The sequence below is a fragment of the Schistocerca piceifrons genome, chromosome 2 (genome assembly GCF_021461385.2).
Source record: "Schistocerca piceifrons isolate TAMUIC-IGC-003096 chromosome 2, iqSchPice1.1, whole genome shotgun sequence".
NCBI classification, from domain to species: domain Eukaryota; kingdom Metazoa; phylum Arthropoda; class Insecta; order Orthoptera; family Acrididae; genus Schistocerca; species Schistocerca piceifrons.
The window spans coordinates 390265006-390280322 of NC_060139.1; the positions used below are offsets into that span (position 1 = coordinate 390265006).

At 40.9% G+C, this 15317-nt stretch overlaps 1 protein-coding gene across 1 annotated transcript in view; it reads right to left on the bottom strand.

Moving 5' to 3' along the window:
- Positions 1 to 15317, bottom strand: part of LOC124775419 — a 46940-nt gene that overhangs the window by 20264 nt on the left and 11359 nt on the right. The window lies entirely within an intron of this gene.

Below are 15317 nucleotides of genomic sequence, written 5' to 3' on the forward strand. Positions count from 1 at the left end.
CTAACTAAACTAAGGACATCACACACATCCATGCCCGAGGCAGGATTCGAACCTGCGACCGTAGCGTTCGCGCGGTTCCAGACTGTAGCGCCTAGAACCGCTCGGCCACATCGGCCGGCTGTTGAAATAATCTGTAAGCAGTTGCACAGAAGAAATTTTATTCCTTTACCGATTTCAGGCACTTAGTACCCTTTATAACTATCGCATTATTAACGAACGTCAAAAATGAGCAGGTTAATGCAGAATATTACTGTAATCTTTCTTGGTGATAAGTTTGTTAGTGAAATTAATATGGTTGGACACTCTGAGAGTCTTCAGTTTGTTTTTCCTGTACAAACAGATGGTTCTTTGAGTCTGGCTTGGCGTTAAATTTAGTCTTTTATCCATCTTCAGCAACTTTATTTCTATTTGTTGAAATATTGTTGCTGATGATGGATAAAAGACTAAATTTAACGTCAAGTCAGAAGCAAGACTTGTACAGGAAAAACAAAATAAAGACTCTCGAGATCTTTAACCACATTAATTTTAATAACGAATGTATCGCCCAATAAGGACTACGCAATATGTTACGTACATACGTTTATTTTTGACGTTCGCTAATGATGCGATAGTTATAATCTTCTGAAACAGGTGAAGGGATAAAATTTCTTTTGTGCAGTTGTTTGCTGATTATTTCAACTAAGAGAAATACAGTTGCTGAGGATGGATAAAATACATAATTAACGTATAAGTTACAATAAGGGTTTTCAGCATGAATTAATGGTCCCAGCAAAACAGAAGCTTTATTGGGGAATGAACCAAGGTAGAGGTGGGGATATGTGCCAAAGCAGAGAAGAATAATGGAACAGGAAGCCAAAGGTTAAAATATATTATTGAGAAAAAGAGTGTGATTATTGTCTGATAGGTATACACTACGTGTTCAAAAGTATCCGGACACCCCCAAAAACATACGTTTTTCATATTAGGTGCATTGTGCTGCCACCTACTGCCAGGTACTCCACATCAGCGACCTCAGTAGTCCATAGTCATCGTGAGAGAGCAGAATGGGGTGCTCCGCGGAACTCACGAACTTAGGACGTGGTCAGGTGATCGGGTGTCACTTGTGTCATACGTCTGTACGCGAGATTTCCACACTCCTAAACATCGCTAGGTCCACTGTTTCCCATGTGCTAGTGAAGTGGAAGCGTCGAGGGACACGTACAGCACAAAAACGTACAGTACAAAAGCGTTGATTGACAGAGACAGCCGATAGTTGAAGAGTGTGTAACGTGTAATAGGCAAACATCTATCCAGACTATAACACAGGTATCCAAACTGCATCAGGATCCACTGCAAGTACTATGACAGTTAGGAGGGAGGTGAGAAAACTTGGACTTCATGGTCGAGCGGTTGCTCATAAGCCACACATCACGCCGGTAGATGGCAAATGACGCCTCGCTTGATGTAAGGAGCGTAAACATTGGACTACTGAACAGTGAAAAAACGTTGTGTGGGGCGACGAATCACGGTACACAATGTGACGATCCGATGGCAAGGTGTGGGTATGGCGAATGCCCGGTGAACGTCATCTGCCAGCGTGTGTAGTGCCAACAGTAAAATTCGGAGGCCGTGGCGTTATGGTGTGGTCGTGTTTTTCATGGAGGGGGCTTGTATCCCTTGTTGTTTTGCGTGGTAATATCACAGCACAGGCCTACATTGATGTTTTAAGCACCCTCTTGCTTCCCACTGTTGAAGAGTAATTCGGGGATGGCGATTGCATCTTTCAACACGATCGGGCACCTGTTCATAATGCACTGCCTATAGCGGATTGGTTACAAGACAATAACATCCCTGTAATAGACTGGCCTGCACAGAGTCCTGACCTCAATCCTATAGCACACCTTCGGGATGTTTTGGAACGCCGACTTCGTACCACGCCTCACTGACCGACATCGATATCTCTCCTCAGTGCAGCACTCCGTGAAGAATGGGATGCCGTCCCCCAAGAAACCTTCCAGCACCTGATCGAACACAGAATACAGAAATAATGCATATAGTGTAGCTATATGTAATTTGAATATAATTATGCCCTTAGATTTTGAAACTAAGAGCCATTATTTCAAAATTGGTATATTTCACAACAGCAGGGCTATTTCTACAGAACAAAACAAAAAACTAACGTATTCACCACCGGTTGAGCATCTGTTTTCCAAACAAATGTGTAATTTTCTGTTTATACTCGTTACGTTCGTGTATTACAGTTCTGTACAAACAAGTTGCAGTTACAGCGAGGTCAGGTAACTGACCGTATATAACTGTCTGCACAGCGTTATCTGTATGGGAAAATTCAGTTGGCTGTGAAAATAGCAAACTTGAACAAAGTAAATGAGTTATTAAAAACGCCATAAATGAGTTATTGAAAACGCTATTTAGCGACAGGACTCTCAGATAATAAACAATAGGTTATCCTCTTCCGAATCTGGATCTGTAGTAGCAAACAAAAAATCGATGCCATAAGTTCAATCCGGAATTTAACAAAAGAAGAAATGGACTTGTGGTTGTGAAGGGAGCAACGCTGTTTTTTGTTTTCGTTGTGTGTTATTTGGGGGGGGGGGGGGGGGGAGATGTTCATTGGTGTAAGACCGGAATAACTGATATTGGGCTTATACGGTCTAAAACAGAAGTTCACGAAATGTCAAAACGAACGACACATGAATGCTTAGTCTTTCATTTCTAGACAAAACGAACATTCAGCAGAAATTAGATTCGCAATGTAGACAAACAATTGACAGCCACAACAAACGCGTAGAAACGAATAGATATATATGTTGAATTTAATTATAAACTGTATTCAGTTCTGTGGTGCTTTGGAACTGGCTCTCAGGGGCCACGATGAATCTGATGCCTCTCAAAATAAGGCGGTTCTTCGCGAGCTAATTCAGTTCAGCGCCGAACTGGATAAACATCAACTTCATCTCCCTCAAGCATCAGTGTTCAAAGGCATTTCTATGACCGTTCAGAACAAGCTACTGCAATGCACTTTGGAAGTGTACCATGAAGAAGTCCGTAAAGAAATAAAACGTGCCGATTATGTTGCAATAATCGCGGATGACAGCACAGAGGTGTCTTGCGAATTTCAAATGGTTATTGTTTTGCGTTATGTTGCTGAGGGAAAACCTATTGAAAGATTCTGGATCTTTGTTAGTACAGAAAGTCAGCATGCTTATTCTATAGCTGGGAGTATTCTGAAAGAAATTGAACCATTAATTGGCGATGATTGAGCATAACTAATAGCTCAGGGTTACGATGGTGCAAACGTTATAAGTGGCATGTCGAACGGGGTTCAGAAATTAACGACAGATATCCAAATGCAAACTACATCCATTGTTATTCTCATCAGTACAACCTTATGTCTACGGCAGCCTCTCTTAATCGCAAAGCCCGCATCTTTTTTGCACACCTTTTGGGTCATTCTTCTTTCTTTTCTAACTCGCCACAGAGATAAAAAGTGTGAAAGGTATCTGTTGGATTCCTTTCATGTTAATTTCTTAAATATGTTGTCATTTATGGCATAAATTCCTCTTCTAAATTTACTGTGGTGTTTCTGACTATCTGGGAGGAGACTGAGCAGTGGAACATGTTACTTTTACACATAAACAAGAACGATCTGTCACACTACTACACTTTAAAACACAGCTTATAGGTAATTCATGTCACACAGTCTCATACGGAACCTACATCCACTTTCTTTTATATACTGTATATGATAAGATACTGTCATCCCCCTTCCCTTCTGTGTGAGAGGATGAATGAGCAAATGTATTTCTAGTTGCATGCTGGATGGTAGCAGACAAGCCTGTCTGCTAGAGAACAGTAGGACCAACGTCGGAACAGGTAGCTACGCTTTCTAAAAGCAAAGAGGTTTCTATCCATAGTATGGTCCTGTCCACCCCTTGTCATGTTGGTATAGGAAGCTGCCCCTCTGGCCACTTCCGTTTGTATTTGTGAGCCACCCTCAGGAAGGGACCAGGTCAGTCTGTCCATGGCGAGCGTCTGAAGTGGTAAGATCTCCGGCTAAGCGCGTGTCTGCTAAATCCGTAGGACAATGGATTTCTTAAGTTCAGCCTAACTGAAAATTTAATCACCTTTATTTCAGGTTTAGCTCTAAAATATCTAATGTTATCTTAAATTGCAGCGCAGTGTAATTCGAGTGTCAAGTTCAGAAAATATTCCGGTAGTTGCTTTGTCACTACTTTCTGAGTAAAGTGGAACCATGTGTTGATCAGTAACTCTAACTAAGATCATCAATCTTAAATGCGAATGTGCGTGAGATTATAACGTCTCGCCTTGACAATATTTTTCAATACAGCAACTTTTCTTTATGTTCAACCCACGTGGGGTGTACTTTGTGAGTCTGATACCACGAGCTCATTCAATGGTTTGACCCATCAAGTTAATAGTAAGACGATAGTAACCAGTTTGAGGTTTTTCTTTTGTAAATTGCTTTCGATCTAATTTATTTTAATTATCAAAATTATTGTGGAGTTACACTCTTTGTGTAAACCAAGTTGACCACGTGAAGCATGTGGTGTAATCATCAAAGTAACCCTCAGCTACTCTTTTCGGGAAGATTTCGCAGAAAGTTAGTATGAATTTAGTATACCAGTGTGTGGTAATTACATGACGGACAGGATTGTGCTACGAACGTAACTGCTTTTGGGTGAAAATTGAATGGGTTGGTTGTGGTTAATTTCCTCTTGCATATGTTTCAACGTTCTTCGTGTGTTATTTTATGACTGCAGTGTTGTATGCAGTCTCCCAATCTTGGCTCCATATTTGATGTGTTCCGTAAGATTACAATCTCATATTTTCATAATCCTAAATAAGGGACCAACTTAGTTATGAATCGAGTTTAATATGCTGAAATTTCAGTGATCAATGTTAAAATAAATTTCCAAATATAAACTGATTTATTTCTTTTCATTTAAATTCTCTTTTTTATATACATATCACCGGTTGTCATATGACTATTAAAAGATTATAATTAATGTTAGTCTGGTTGGGAATTTGGTAAGCTAGACTGGATACCTGGTGAAACAGTTGCTCAGTAATGCAAGGTTAACTTCCCCAGACAGCACACAGGTTTTAACCCGCTTTTATTGTCTATCAGCACCGCTTACATCACAAATTAAAGCAACAACATTACACATGGCGACCCTGTTCTGTGATTGCGCTAGACTCTGGAATCTCTGAAACGTTAGATTGCGAGAGTTGTATAATCTTAATTTTTTTCCCTGCAGCGCTCAAACAACTTCTGCGTTGCTTCTGAGCAGACTTTCAAAAGATTCACGGCGTTGTTGAGCGGCGTTGTGTTGTTTGTCTTGTTTTGTTTTCTATATTTGTGTGTTTTATATGTAGGTTTTTTTTCTCGCTTGTAAATTGCACCTACTTCGATCAAAGATATAAATTTGATGTGTGTGTGAAAAAGTGCGTACTAAGTTGGGTACCTTTCGTGTGACTGTTGTAATTTTTGCGGGATACATTTATTCTGATTAGTGTGTTGCATACCGGGCATAAATTGAACTAATGCAGACTCGTAACCAAGCTGAAAGTAGGCGGTCCAACAACTTAAGCAACATGGAGCATGGGGATAATTTGATTTCGAATATTAACATGCCGGACGGTTCCGAAAATGCAATGGGAAATACTTCAGAGGAAATGCAAAACAGGACAAACGGGCTCACATCAGAGCCAGAAATTAGTTTGCCTCCAACTAACCAAATTGATTTAGCAGAACTCATGAAAGCCTTATTGCAACAAAATAAAGAAAACGCAGAGAAATCTGAAAAATCGATCCGAGAGCTAGGTGAACAAATGACGTAGAAATCTGAAAAGTCGATCCGCGAACTAGGTGAACAAATGATGCAGAAATCAGAAAAATCGTTCCGAGAACAAAAAGAATCATCCGAAAAATCGATCCGAGAGCTAGGCGAACAAATAGACGAAAAACTAATCCAGCAGACAAATAAAGTCGACAAGTCGATGCAGAGAGTGTCCGATGATATCTCGCAAAGAATAAACAATCTGGCAAGTGAAATAAAAAGTGATATTATGAAAGAATTAGGCCGTACATTTGAACAAGTCGATGATCATCTGCAAGCCTTAGAACAGGGCAAACGGAGTCGCGATGCGGAATCGAAAGAGAGTTAAGAACAGCTACTTAGGAATTTCCAAGCGCTGAGAGAAGAATGCCAAAGGGAACGCCAGCAGGTACCCTCGAGGGTCCAGGAGACGGAAACACATTGTCCCACGTCCGTTAGCAACACAGTAGCGGACAACAGTCAAGCGATTCACGCACTCGAACAGCAAGTAGAACAATTGAAGCAAACTGGGGCGGATGACAACAGACAAATACATGATAAGATTGCGGCATTAGCGGACATCGTAGGCACGATGAAGGCGACGGAAAGCGAGAACAATACTACACCGGTAGCGGTCGCAGAGACCGAAGAAGTGCATTCGCTTCTTAGATTTCAGAAGGGACAGTTCGAAGTGAACAGGCGGCACGAAGCTGTAACAGGCGAATTACAAGAACGCGTGGCACATCTGGAAAACCGCGTGGCGTGTGATTCCAGACTCGCCAATAGCACTAAAATAGCCGTACGAACAGTACAGAGAGGGACTCCGGCCACGAGGGAGATTTTGACGACAGGGAAGAATGTATTTTGAGGGGCAGACATGAGAAAAATAGAAACATTCAAGGGCCTTGCCGGGAGGCAATGCAGGGATTTGATTTCAAACATTTCCTTGCGGTGAGAAAGTTTGAGATATTTCGAAATTCGCAAAAAGGAATACATCCACGAGCATGGCTCGAGCAATTTGAGTTTTGTCTTCCCCCCGACTGGGCAAGTTCACATAAGATAGAATACATGTGTGGCTATTTGGAAGGCGAACCGGCGATTCGCATGAGGTCAGCAACGCGTCACTGCAACTCCACTCGGGAGTTTCGACAAGCTTTTCTGTCCGCCTATTGGTCGGAAGCGGCACAAGATAGGGTCAAACATGGCATAATTATGCTGCCAAATTTGAACCAGTCTGGTTTCGGCAGCCCAGCACGCCTATTCGACCACATGCTGCAGGCAAATCAATTTTTATACGACCCATACGGGCCTGTGGAACTAATTAGGATATGCATCACCAAATTGCCGATGCACTTGCGCCACGTCATTCTTGCGGGACGATGCAAAGAGGACGTGGAAACGTTTAAGACACTTCTCCAAGAGTTGGAATACAATACAGGAGAATGCCCGCCTAATCAGGCACAAAGTTATTACGGGGCACAGCAGTGCGATCGCAGTCGTGGCCGTAGTACTAATCAATGGCGTGACTGGTCGTCGCGACGCGAACGGAACAATAATCGGGACCGGCCGTATAGAAACTGGGGTAACAGTTACGAACACAGGTGGAACAACGGAAATGATCGAGGACGTGGACAAGATCGTGAACGCAACAGGTACGGCAACCAGAATCGATACTACGATGAACACGGTGGGAATAGGATTGTAGGCGGAGCACCACATGATGTTGAAATTCGGCCGGCCAACGCTAGACGTAATCCAGCAAATGGAAATGAACAAAACCGGCAATGACAAATGATCAGCGCAGAAGGCGCCCAATCGGAACAAATGAGCACATTGGCATGAGCCCCCTCTCATATTTCTATCTTACGATTTTCCTCTTTAATTGCATGCGGTGAAAAGTTGCTATTCCTTCACACGTGGACTTCCCACGCAGCGTCTCTCGTCACCCAGGTGGTCTGGTGACAGGCAGGCACAGCTGATATTGAAAGGGTAAGCCAACGGGTGTGAGGGAGTCGAGTGAATGCTTTCCAGACGCCGACATTGTCAAAAGACACACCTGGAAGGGCCTGAAGTAGCGGCTGGGCTAGAGGTTCCATTACTTCACAGAAACTTAGCGAAAACACTTTCTGGCGGGCTACCAGCGAGGTGTGGGAATGACTTGTGTTCCCAAGCAGCCTTGGCGCGCAAATTCCCGCGATTTCTGCCGTATAGTAACTGTGATTGGCTTGCTCAGGGCATAGCTCCGTGACGTAGCAAAATCGGAGCATAAATTGGCGCCAAGAATCTCCATTGGTGGAATGGTAGTGCTCCAACAATAGAGTGGAATTTTCTGCCGGTTTTCAAGTTGCTGATTGGAATGGTTAACCACGGCCACTGTCGTGGGGGCGGGAATGTTCTGTGTTCGGTTTGTACGGGTGCTCTTGTGAGGAGTTGGGTCTCGCCTTTCGGTCGGAGTAGGTTACAAGACTGAGCCCTCGCCGCTCTGGACAGCCGGCCTTCCGTTGGCTGTCTAATATACTTTTATTTGATTGTAACTGTTTGACGAAGTTGCTGAAGTTTCGACTTCAATGTAACTTTACGAGTACAGTTGGCAATTGAGCGTTCTGCGTACAAGCGGCCTATGTTGTCTGTCTTGAGCAGTTTTGGCTAAAGTTGACTGTATCGGAGTTACAGTGTGACTTCGCTTGATAAAATCAATCACTGTACCGTCAGTGATTGCGTGGCGAGCCTTCTTCGTCTCCCTCAGAGGCGCATTTGTATTGCTAGGAAGTCTTTAGTGTGGAACAACCAGCCATCGCCTCCGGTACGCCAGATCGTGTTCTTGCAGTTAAGAAGACAGTTTGGTAATGTATGTCCGCAGCACTGGCAGATAGGGATTTTCCTAGGTGATAATCAGAGCTAAGCAGAGCGCGCCTGTTCGTCTTTCTCTAACTTTGTTCTGTCTTGGGTGTTCATCGTCTGAGTTCTCACTAATGTAGCAACAATTAATGTTGGGTTAGCTGTGTGTCTCCCTTAAGATTTGAGTGGCAAGGAATTGGCTCCATATACCACTTCGTCATAATCCTCACAATCTAGTTTAGGGACAACTTCACCTTCACAGCGTTTGTTTGAGTATCCAATTTGAGCCAATTTGGTGTATTGTAAATGTTTCATGTGTTTTTGTTTATTATTTTGTGTTTAGTCTTAATAAATCATGTTGTTATTTTGGACAGAACTTTCATTCTGTTAATCGGTAGAGCAACCCTATCATTTCTCACTACGTTAATGAAACCTTCGTTTATTTAACTTATTTATCAAATTAAATTATTGCAGGTGCCAAACTCTTTTCTACTCCACGGGCAGGGTTGATTACAGTCAGTTCGCGTATTTTTTTTTAATCCATGTGCAACAGCAAAAGTCGGAGTTAGAATAGGGGGGGCTTAGAGCATCATTTACATAAGTAGATTCTAGAAGAATTTAGTGTTAAATACACTGCTAGCCCCGGCACCTCGCAAGGAGTAGAGAGGACGGGGAAGAGAAACAATTGATTAGTTTACATTTGTGATAAATGCATTTTGAATAACATGTTGGTAAAAATAATGATAAAGATATTTCTATGTGATTGATTGAAGTGATGTTTTTTCTTTCCTTGTGCAATTAGGATTTAGGTTGGTTCAAATGTGAAGATAAAAGGTTTCTTTGTGAACGAGTAAAATGCTGTTTATGGTTTTTTTGTGTAAATTGAAAAGAGTCTCTCCTGAAAGAAGCAAGATCTGTGTTGAATTAATGCAAAACTCAGGGGAACATCCGATCTGTGGGTATTATGCGTCTGCCAAACCCAGGTCCCCAGCTGTTAGTAGCCTCGTTTCCGATTTTCTGCTTTCAGTGCTACTATCTATCTATTACTATTCTATATCTGGCAGTATAAATGAGGATCTCTTACATATAGTATGCGTGCTGTATGAATATTTTAAGATAGGAGAACTCTGAGAAAGGAATGAGGAAGTTTAGAATCTTGAAAACAGGATGCGATAATAAGATTGGCTTTCCAATATGCGATGATATATTAATATTGATGATATATGTCTTTTTTGTTCTTTATAGCTGAGTATGTAAAGTGCTGTCTGTGGATTTCGTAAGTATATTGATTCCCTTCAAGGTGAAAGAAGAATTGTGGTTTTTGTAATTTACGTGGCCCTGAAATATTATTGTGGTAGTCAAATACGAGCAGTTTTTCAGCAAATGGAGAATGGAACAGAAATATGGATCCTTTCTGTAGTCTTGATTGATGTTGAGCCAAAGCCTGAAAAATTATTCTGCATTAATACTTGTCCTAGAAAAGCGACGTTTATGTGTTTTGCTGATGCTGTGAGCATTACAGCTTACTGTTTTCGCTGGTGCGGGATGCACTGCAGCCTATATGATTTGTACTGAGGAAATTTCCCTCTTGAAGGTAGAGGAAGATTAAATAATTTTGATTATGGGACCGAATGAAAGCTTGGTTTAAGGTAATAAGGATGAAGCAAAACATTTGTCATTTAAACTACAGGAGGATTCGGATCTTTTGTGTCTGTTGTAAGTTCAATATGTTAAGATGAAACTGTTTTACAGAATAGAGGAGACCACTATTTTGCCATTCATGAGAAACGAATCCAGAATAACCACCATAGGTGAAATAACTGATTTGGAAGCGAAAGGTAACTTAAAGAAGGAAAGAAATGGGTAAGAAAATGTAGTATAACCTGTATAATGAAAATATTTTTACCCTTCTCAGAGTCATCTGTGTGATTAATTCTTGTGATAACGTAATTTTAGATGAAATTTCTTACTGTTTTATGTGTGAATATATGAGTATGATAAATGTATAATTGCGTGTCTCTTATCAGGTGTGTCAACTGGTATAAATGTTTTGACATGTAAATAACCATTGTTCTTTTTACTGTGTATGTTTAAGGAAAGTTTCTCCATATTTATCATCTGACAAGACATATGCGGCGAGCGTCAGGAAGAGGACGAATTAGAACAATGGGGTAGTGGTGTAAACACTTTGTTGAAGTAGCATTGCAGTAGCTTGTTGGATTAACTAGTAGTGGATAGAAGTAGAATTTTGAGTAATACATGTTTATGGGTAGTTAGTTTGTAGTACAGACAACAGGTGTGCATGTGTGTGTGTGCGTGTAAATAACATGTGAACCCTATGCTGCCCTGACCTATACTTGCACAAGGCATAATCGTATTCATTGTAGTGAATTAATAAGTAGCATTTGATTGATTAAAACAGAAGTGAACCACATTAGTGATGTGGATTTAGATATTATATTGTCAGTTCATTTAATTTTTATTTTTATACTGTCAAGTCATTTCACTTTTATTTTTTTATATTGTCAAGTCACTTAACTTTTATGTTTATATTATCGATTCATCTAACTTTTTTTATTTAAAAAAAATTAAGTCTCACTTTTGTTCTTAAAAACTGTGAAAGACAATACTAAGTGGTATTATGTATGACATTTTGTAATCACTTAACTATGATGAACAATTTCCGTGAATGCAGTTGAGAACGTGAAAGCGAACCGGCTAAACTCTTACGAGACAGCGGCAGCAGCGAGGAGGAGGGCTAGTTGTAAACTGTCGGGTTTCCCAACAGGACACACTGTCAACCGGGCCACTTCGGGAGCGCGGTCAACCACAAAAGAAGGGTACGCGGCAAACACTTTCTTTGCACCCGGAGCTAATGGCCGGCCGCACCAGTGCGACCCTCTGTGGAGGCGATGACCTGAGATGGCCGAGCGGTCCACCGCGCGGAAATCCATCTGCTGGCAACGCACGCGATCGTGACGAGACGGCCGCGGTGAAACGACAAAAGACAGGGGATAAAGGGGCGTGGAGCCTTTTGACAGGTACTGTCCAGAGAAACTTGCAGACGCCAACGACGCCTATCGACATTTCCTGACGGATGCCTACTGTCAAGCGACAGTAAATCATGGTTCGATGTTCTCTGGTCGCTAAGGGTGGCACAAAGAAGAGCCATTAAGTGTCATCCTTGCCCAGGAATATCAAACCGGCGAGCCAATTGAGGATAACTCAAGAATGTAACAACACAAGGGGCGTGGAGCCTTTTGAGACATACTGTCCAGAGAAACTGGCAGACTTTAACGACGTCTATCAACATTTCCTGGCGGATGCCCACTGTCAAGCGACAGTAAATCATAGTTCAATGTTCTCTGGTAACTAAGGCTGGCACAAAGAAGAGCCATTAAGTGTCACCCTTGCCTAGGAATATCAACCTGGCGTGTCAAACGAGGATACCGCACGAATTTCACAACACAAACATGGAACCAAATCGAGATGTACGTGACACGGGCCACCAAGAGAAACTTCATGAGAGGGCACAGACGGCGGGATTGCACGCAACAGATGGACAAAAATCCCTACTGACAGCTGCGGCGACGAACCCCCCCCCCCCTCCCCTTATATTGTGCCTCGGAACAGTGGAACTACTGAGTGTGTCAGTGAGCAGTGATTATACACTTCTTAGTCCAATGCATATACGTGTATTTCTGTCAGAGAAACTCTGACTCGTGTGTTTTGCAGGAGTTCGATTTATTGGTGTTTATTAGACTGACTCTTGTATTTTGCAGGTGTTCTATTTATTGTTTTCTTTAGACTTTGACTCTTGTATTTTGCAGCTGTTTTATTTACTGGTGGTTTTTTTTTAGACGTTGACTATTGTACTTTCAGAGATGTTTTATTTCTCAATGTTTGTTTGTGTGTGTTGTATTAGATTTGTGATATTTTGTTTCGTAAATTCATTCCTGTGGCATTGCTTCGTTTATCAGTCAGATAGCTATTCATGCTCATTGGACTGTGATCGATTAGCCTTTGCATGGGGCATATTTATAGTGAGGAACCCCTTAAGGGTAACAATCACATAATTAATTCTAGTTTCAGTATAATGACACATTGATCATTGTTTGCTAACTAACCGAAAGATAGTAGAGTGATTAAATTAGTGCCAAAAAGTTATTTTAATTCTACAAATTATTAGTTTTATAAGATATAGTTCTTTGTGGTAACCACTTTGTAAAACATGTTTTTTTTCTCTTATCGCTTTTTTTGCTTTTGCGGATTGTGCATTGTAATGTTCTGCTTTAAAATACTGATGTTATTTTCATGTTCTTTTTTAATTGCTGTGGCACCTTTGCTATTTTCATAAATTTTACTTGTTAATAAACAGTCATAAATTTTCCTGTGATCAGTTGGCTCTTGCAATGAGCAAATACTGGTGAACTCCATAAGGGTAACAACCAGAAATTGTTTTCATATTAATGACACAGGAACCATTGTTTTTACTTGCTGACCGAATTAGGTCTACACTGTCTTTTAAATAGGTGTCACATATTGTTTTTTTCTCTTTGAAATTGGTAGATTCTAAAGATGTGTTGAAATTATTGTGTTTTAGCAAGTAGCTGGTGACCTTTTGCCTTTTCTTTACATTTTTGGTTTAAGTTGGGTGTGAGAAGCCTGCTTGGCAATGTCCTAGCATGGCCAGAAAATTCCCTGCACAGTCTTTTCCCGGAGCGTTGGGGTTATGAAAGGTCTCTGTTGGATTCCTTTCATGTTAATTTCTTAAATATGTTGTCATTTATGGCATAAATTCCTCTTCTAAATTACTGTGGTGTTTCTGACTATCTGGGAGGAGACTGAGCAGTGGAACGTGTTACTTTTACACATCAACAAGAACGATCTGTCACACTACTACACTTTAAAACACAGCTTATAGGTAATTCATGTCACACAGTCTCATACGGAACCTACATCCACTTTCTTTTATATACTGTATATGATAAGATACTGTCATCCCCCTTCCCTTCTGTGTGAGAGGATGAATGAGCAAGTGTATTTCTAGTTGCATGCTGGATGGTAGCAGACAAGCCTGTCTGCTAGAGAACAGTAGGACCAACGTCAGAACAGGTAGCTACGCTTTCTAAAAGCAAAGAGGTTTCTATCCTTAGTATGGTCCTGTCCACCCCTTGTCATGTTGGTATAGGAAGCTGCCCCTCTGGCCACTTCCGTTTGTATTTGTGAGCCACCCTCAGGAAGGGACCAGGTCAGTCTGTCCATGGCGAGCGTCTGAAGTGGTAAGATCTCCGGCTAAGCGCGTGTCTGCTAAATCCGTAGGACAATGGATTTCTTAAGTTCAGCCTAACTGAAAATTTAATCACCTTTATTTCAGGTTTAGCTTTAAAATATCTAATGTTATCTTAAATTGCAGCGCAGTGTAATTCGAGTGTCAAGTTCAGAAAATATTCCGGTAGTTGCTTTGTCACTACTTTGTGTGTAAAGTGGAACCACGTGTTGATCAGTAACTCTAACTAAGATCATCAATCTTAAATGCGAATGTGCGTGAGATTATAACATCTCGCCTTGACAATATTTTTCAATACAGCAACTTTTCTTTATGTTCAACCCACGTGGGGTGTACTTTGTGAGTCCGGTACCACGTGCTCATACAATGGTTTGACCCATCAGGTTAATAGTAAGACGATAGTAACCAGTTTGAGGTTTTTCTTTTGTAAATTGCTTTCGATCTAATTTATTTTAATTATCAAAATTATTGTGGAGTTACACTCTTTGTGTAAACCAAGTTGACCACGTGAAGCATGTGGTGTAATCATCAAAGTAGCCCTCAGCTACTCTTTTTGGGAAGATTTCACAGGGAGTTAGTATGAATTTAGTATACCAGTGTGTGGTAATTACATGACAGACAGGATTGTGCTACGAACGTAACTGCTTTTGGGTGAAAATTGAATGGGTTGGTTGTGGTTAATTTCCTCTTGCATATGTTTCAACGTTCTTCGTGTGTTATTTTATGGCTGCAGTGTTGTATGCAGTCTCCCAATCTTGGCTCCATATTTGATGTGTTCCGTAAGATTACGATCTCACATTTTCACAATCCTAAATAAGGGACCAGCTTAGTTATGAATCGAGTTTAATATGCTGAAATTTCAGTGATAAATGTTAAAATAAATTTCCAAATATAAACTGATTTATTTCTTTTTTTAAATTCTCTTTTTTATATACATATCACTTGTTGTCGTATGACTATTAAAAGATTATAATTAATGTTAGTCTGGTTGGGAATTTGGTAAGCTAGACTGGATACCTGGTGAAACAGTTGCTCAGTAATGCAAGGTTAACTTCCCCAGACAGCACACAGGTTTTAACCCGCTTTTATTGTCTATCAGCACCGCTTACACCACAAATTAAAGCAACAACGTTACAAGTGTTACATAGCATTGTACAAAAAAGCTTGCCCCTTGTGTGTGATGAGATGGAATTGCCATTCACGAGCAGTAAAAGACGTTTTTGAAAACAGGGAAAAGTCGTGTTATTGTTATGGAAGTCACTGAAACAAGCCTTGAGCATAAAACTATCTCCTATTATTGAAAAAGCTGATTCGTACAAAGACGGCGTGATAATGAAGTCATTTTCTGA